Here is a 7,303-nt window from a genome sequence, read left to right as displayed (position 1 = left end):
TAATAATTCGAATCTTTCTAATTAAGAAATATACTCTTCTAAGCCTCAGTTGACCATCATTTGGCCCAACCTCCCAACTCGGTGCACACAGATGAAGCTGTGCTGAACCCTTGGTACACACAGAACGAAACACTCACACACCCAGGCAATCTGAGCACATCTTGTGGTCCTTGGTCCGGCCGGACTATGGCATTGTATGCATTGAAATAAAATAATAGTAAAAAGTTAAAATTCTATTCAAATTGTTTGCCAGCTGAAAACAATGTAATTTCATTTTATTTGAATATAAAATAGCTGACCAGCAGTCGCTGTAGTCTTCATACAGAAGTCCTCCCGTAGACTTGCCCCCTCAATATCCCTCATTTCCCTCGTCAGTCGCTTGGCTGAAAACCCTACTAACCACTACAATGCCCATTCCGCGCACATTCTCCATCTTATGTCAGAAAGTGCACAAAGTCGTCTTTTGTCTGCACTGGAAAGGGACACACACACTACAGTATATACATATATGGTGTATATAGTTGAAATAATAGGGAGGAAAATCCCACACACACTCTTTGCCACCTCAACCCTCTCGCCCCCAAAAGCATCCACCACCTAAACAGAACAAGGTTTCGTATGATTACGTTGAAAACTTTACCACAGTTCCTCAACTGAACTCAAACTCAGTTTAGATAGTTCGCAAATGTTGCAGGGTGCCCTCTCACCCCCACTCTTCGCCCCCTGCAAACCTCACATTGCCATGTAACGAATGTGGTTGCTGTGGGTGTTTTGCACTGAACTGGGCTATCAGATGTTGGTTGGTCAGATGGCCAGCTTGTGCTTAGCCTGGTTGTACGAGTATGCTTGGTTTTTATTGAAACTTTTGTTTGCCACGAACGTGGCAAGGAATATTTTGAAATTTTACACAGCCTGCAAGATAGGATTGAATCTCTAACTAACCAATGACTAGTCGAATCCTTTGATACAGTTCAGTGTAAACCAAATACTGCGACAAAAACTAAATAATTCCTTCAACCTTTGAATCGATGTTAAGCAAGAACGTGAGCTTTTAATAGTAGGAGACCAGCCTGCAATTCTGATAGGAAGTAAACAACCCTTGTCGCCTTCTTAGATTGAGGGTTCATCCGAAATCCTCAGCCTCAGTGCACCAACGTGCCACAGCACAAATTGCACTTCAAACATTTTAAGTTTAATGGACGAAAAGGCAGCCACGTCGTCTATGTTATTATGCCAGAAACAGAGACAGACGCAACACACTCACACTCTCTCCCTCTTTTGGCTGATATTTCCATATATGCAGAAAGAAGTGCACGTCCTTTGCATTTGCTCAATGGGGTTTGGTTAAAAGATGGACATCAAGGACTGCAGCAAGGGGATGTCAAGTATGAAGTCATTTGAATTTGAATTCAAAATTTTCTAATAACATTTCAGGCGAAACAATCTAATAACATAGTCTTACACACTCGCACATATGTAGAAGGCGACACACGCAGTCTGACAAAGACCACAGAAATGTACAAAAAGGACGAAAAGGAAAGGAGCCACCCACGTGACGTGACGTTCCTCCCTCGCATTCAGTTCGAAGCTCCCCGAGTTCCACTCACACCACATTAGGTAGAAACAACCACTCAACCACTTCCATTTAAATGGAAAAGCAAAAGTGTTGTTGGTCCTGCTGCTGGGCAGCAGTTGGGCCTCTTCTTTTGCCTCTTTACGTATCGCATGTGTCCTTCAACATTGTCATCGTGAGTCGACGCAGTCCATGCTCACCCAGGCTCACCCGTTCCCATGTCTTAGCAATAAAATAATGACTCAACTGAACTGAAAACTAGGAATGTGAATTGTAAATGGCGCACAGGACACTCACGCACACACACAAGTCCTCTCACCCTCACACACACACATCTACACTCACACAAGTACAATTCGTGTTCACGTTACTCTTGGCTGGCCAGCCTCTTGCACGTAACCAGCTTCCTGCCAAGCCCCTTTTCTCCCTTGTCCCTTGTCTGCACTTTTAAATTGTGCAATTTTATATTTGCAAGTTTCTATGCGACCAGACTTGTCTTCTCACCCCGTCATGCTATTTCCATTCCTCCAGCTTTTGTAATTGCTTCATGCCAGCGACTGGCCTTGTGCTGTCCACTCTATCTCATCCTCCATGCACTCCTTAACGTCTCGCCTCTTTAGTTATCAGATTGCTCCACTGCGTAAGTTTTGCCAGTGTTTTATTTTAACTGTCCCAGCAGATTTCAAGCAGATATGTGTAGTTTGTTCTACTACAGGCACTTAAAAGATTTATATACTTGATTCAAAAAAACTCATTCGCTGCAACATCGCAAAAGTTTCACTGCAATAAAATGCATTATAAGTTAGGTCGACTTCGTGGAAGAACTTCTTGGAACTACGACTATAATTTATATATTTATGCATTCCTAGTAAAATTATTTATTTTCATTTATTGTTTTTTTTTTCGAAAGTATTTTACTCAGCAGCAGCAACAAAAACTATATGCGGCATTAGCTGTGTAAGAGGCTTGGATTATGAAGCTTCCTGAAAAATTATTCTTGTCAGAGAATTATTCTTGTCAAGAATTATTCTTGTCTGTCATATACAAAAGCTGTTTAAATTATTTATAATTTGAAATATTTCCATTTCACTTTAAGAACTTTGACAATAAGTTGCAAGGAAAGTCGTAAGGGTTTTATGTTTGTTATAATAAGCAAATTAATTAATGCGTGAAAGTGCAAATTTGCGAAAAGAAAGAAGGGCATGCAAACAGAACAGAAATAAAACAAAAAAATTCATCCACGCAAAAATGACATAAACGAGAGCTACAATAAATGCCTGTGATTGTGTGGAGACGTGGTGTGTAAAAGTAAATTGCTTGAAAAATAAAAGCTGGGTCTAAATTAACTTTTGTTTGCATTTCATAAATGTTTTGGGGCAGCTGAAGTCATGGCAGGGGCACATAATTATATACAGAGTTGTCTTATATTCGAACATTTTGAACGCGACAAGAGCAAAAGCTAAAGCAAAAGTGAGAAACAGCATGAAGGACATCTAATAAATATGTAAATGACGCATTTAAATACAAGGACAACGCGGAAAAGGTTTCGCCGCCCACTGAAAAGTGGACGCGCTTTCGTTTTATTCCCTTTTTAATGTCATTTCTTAATAGCTACATATATAAAATCACACCGGGGCGTTAGAAAGGCAGCTGAGGCGGCAGCACAGCGGCTGCTAAGCAAAAGATGTGCTTCAGCAGATAAAACGCGCATACGCCGCGTAAGCCGACCAAGCTGAGCCTGAACACGCCGCACGTGGCGGAAAGCTTCGACGGTCACATAGTCATTAAAATATATTCAACGAGGGTTAATTTAGTAAATTGAAAACAGGCTTCTTATAATTGTATAGGAATTCGATTTGAATTTGAATAACTTTATTATACTTTAATCTGGTTTCAATTCATTCCACTTCTCAATTATATAACTAAAAACACTTCTCAACATTATAAATACAATCTAACTGCTTTTGACTTCAGATTAGATAACACGGCCACAGACAACAAATTCCATTGACTGTTAATCGAATCAGCAGATTTTTTACGTTATTTATATGTGACGCGATTTATCTATAAAATGTTATTTATTCACGCTTTTTATGACTTATTACAAATCATTGTTTGATGTATGATGCTGCATACAAAAGCAGCACAAATAAAACAAACCAAAGTGCAACAATTTGTTATGAAGAATGTGACGATAAATATTTCATAAAATCATATTCAAAAAATTATACAAAAAGAGCGATGAAAATAACAATGAAAATATCAAATTTTTATTTGTGAATTATAAGCATGTATTTTTTAGAATTTATGTTATGTTATATCAAAATAATTCAAATTCATCAAAATTCTTGATATATAGAAATTTTTAAAAATACTAATATCATAAATATTATTATTCGGAAGCTAAACTAAATTGAAGTGAGTTTCTTTATTAATTGAATATATAATTAAAATAGTTTGGATTGATATTGATAAATTCACTTTGAGCTTTGTTGTATACTTTTGCCATGCCTGTATGACTTTATTAGCAACCCTCGTTTAAGTACACATTTATACGTAAGCACACGCGAAGGACAGCGGACTTTTCCTTTAGTCCCCATTCCCATTCCTATCTCCATCCCCACCTCAAGGCTCACGATGGGGTATTTTATGACCGTTGGAGCCGCGCGGGTTTGACTGTTGCCTGAATTAGATGTAGGTGGACAGTATTACGTATATGTACTCGTATCTACCGACTGCCTTGCTTGTGGCCCTCTCAAAAGCTGCAAATCCTTGAGATCCTTGTCAGCCTGTACCGCGCCCAGCTCCAGCTCATTTATGGCGCCACAGCATCTGAGTATGTGTGTGTGTGTGTGATTGTATATGTGTGAGTGTGGCCTCTGTAAATATGAAAATAAATAAATCCTAAGCGTAAGCCAAAGTTTTGATGTATGCCCCCAAGCAGTTAAAATGTTGCCTGGCGAGCGGATTTCAAATCCTAGGAGCAGCCCCATCTCTTTTTATCCAACACGTTTGGCTGTGTGTGCGAGTGTAAGCGCGAATATTTGAGTTTGTTTGCCTGTTCGTGTATGCGTGTGTGTGTATGAGTGTGTGTGAGTGTGGGCTCCTGACAGGATCTGGAAGGGCAGTCAAAGTTATTTTAGGGCCACATTTTAAGCTCTTTGGCAACGTGTCCTGCGCATACTGACCGGTACGTGATGCTGCTCCTTCCTCGCCTCCATCTTCTTCTCCTATGGTCGCTACTGCTTCGCCTTATCTGCGGCTACTCCTCCAGCTGGCTGCCCCATTGGGTGCTTGTTTGAGTGTTTTGGGTGGTTTTAATATTTTAGGTGCTTTAAAGTTACATAACACGTTTCTCCACAAGCTCCTATTACTATCTCACTCTTTATCTCTCTGGCCATGTGCCTGTAAGTATGAGTGAGTGTTTGTTTGTATGTGTGTGGGTCGCATTATTTATCAGCAAACAGGAAATTAAAAAGGCACTTTTTGCTTATCTTGGCGCTTAGCTAGAATTTGATGTATGTGCGAGGCGACATCACAAAAGCGATTTTAATTAATTAGATGAGGCCGACGACAACGACGAGGCAGCAGAGCCTTAGATGAGCTAGTAGTCGCTGGTTGAAAATACTGTGGCAGCCCTGAGAGCTTGCTCGTTACCCGAAAATAAACTTTTCTACATGTGCTGCGGTCCCATATGTGTGGAGGTCCCATATCAAATCCACCGCAGCACCACCAACGGCAGCAGCAGCAACAGCAGCAGCGTCGGCCAAAGTTGCAAAACTATTAACTAAAATTTTCTATTAAAACTTTTTACGGCCAGTGGCAATCGCTGCGAGTTCAACAAGATGAAGGTCCACTGTAAACTATAATAATCTAGCGAGAGGTTACATTAACATAATATACAAGATGCCTGAAACTGAATTTAAATAATACTTATTATAATGCTAGACAAATGATTTTTGAATAATCCTTTATATCAATTATTATCTATTTAAATGAAGACTTAAAAGACCCTTTAGTTTCGTAGGTGCAGGGTATTTAAACTTTGCCAATTTTGTTTGTTGCCTTTGTTGCTCAGTTGTTACTTGTTTTGGGCTGTGCTCACAAGCAAGTTTAATTTGTTGTTAACTTTGTACATTCAAAGGAAAATAAGCATGCAAGAGAAGGTCCTTCCGGATCCTGTCAACTTTTTCCCATTCTATCTTTGTTGTAAACATAACAAAATTATAACTTTCATGGTTTTCTCTTCTTCTCTTTGCAGATTTCCCTGGAGCTCAACATGAATGCTGTCTTTAGTTGATACGCTTAAATAGACGCTGACTAACCATTTAGTTTATAAGAAATGCTTTGTTTTTAATTCTCAGTTGTTATTTTGTAGTTTATGTTTTGTTTGGCTTTTAGTAGTTGGCCTTAATAAATGCTTCTAATTGTTGCACATGCTTAATAAATATGCTTATTAAAATAAATTCGTTGAGTTTTGTTTAGAGATGCATCAGCTGATTTTCTACAGAAAAAACTCAGCGAATGGAACTAAGGAATGGAATACATTATAAAAAGGTTTGTTCTCCATGAAATATTAAAACATCTAAGCATAAGCACGCATTTATATCTGCTGAAAGCTACTTAGCGCCATCTGTCGGCTGTTGGTCGCACCACTCGCAAAACAATCCTTGCTTGCTAATGGGTAAATGCCAAATGCTTTCTAACACTTCAAATCAGAAAGCTTTTTGCGGAGAGCTTTCAACTTTTGAAAAGCCATGTCAAACTAAAATGCTTAGATTTATGTTTGTAGTGGTAAATATATTTCTTTTATATGAAATCATTAACCTGATTCAAAATAATGTAATTAGATTATATAAATTTTTGGGCTTACCCGAATTTGAGTTTCATTAATGAGAATATTAAAAAAAAGGAAATTAAATTGCTATTTTGATTGAGTCGAAAAAAATAGATTGTCTGGAACCCATTTAAAAAAGATTTTCGTTATTGTTTTCAAATATATAACATACTTGATTTTAATTTCTTTACCTTCCAAATTTTTAAATTATATTTATTATATTCGCGAATAAATAAGATTACTATCAAATAATTGAAATTTTGGAAATCCTAGGAAAATTCATCAGATATTATTTGCTAATACGCAATTACATTTTAATCGTTTGTAGTATATATATTTTATATTTCGAGCTTTATTCTTTGTTATGGCATAGCGTATTTATATATATTCTATGAATTCATAATATGGATACTATATACATAACATATATGAATTTAAATTTACTGCACTCTAAAAGTCTAAGCTCATTGGATAGAGCCAGACCAAAATATTAAGGAACATAATTGAATTTATTTAAGCTTCGTGCACTAAATTATTCCCCAACGATTCATGAGCAGTTTTTTCTTGAATGGTTTTGTCACGTATAGCAAAAAAATTGCAAGGCGAAAAGGTAATAGCCTCAAACCTCTTGATAGTCTTGCATAAACATTTGCAACCACCAGAACCGACATACAAACGCAAGCCAAAGACAATCTAGCTGGTGACTGGACATGGCTCCACGGCTCCATGGCCACCCAAAAACGGTAGACGAGCTGGCATTTTGGACCTTATCAACGACAATGCCAGGTCGTTAGGCTTTCATTTAAATTTCACTTGCCGACGACCGGGCACAGCCATTTTATGCGGCCATATAAAGCCAAAGAAGTCTCCGGGGAATGGACGGGTGGAGCTCT

Source organism: Drosophila sulfurigaster, chromosome 2R (assembly GCF_023558435.1).
Source record: "Drosophila sulfurigaster albostrigata strain 15112-1811.04 chromosome 2R, ASM2355843v2, whole genome shotgun sequence".
NCBI lineage: Eukaryota > Metazoa > Arthropoda > Insecta > Diptera > Drosophilidae > Drosophila > Drosophila sulfurigaster.
Note: the sequence above shows the minus strand (reverse complement) of the source record.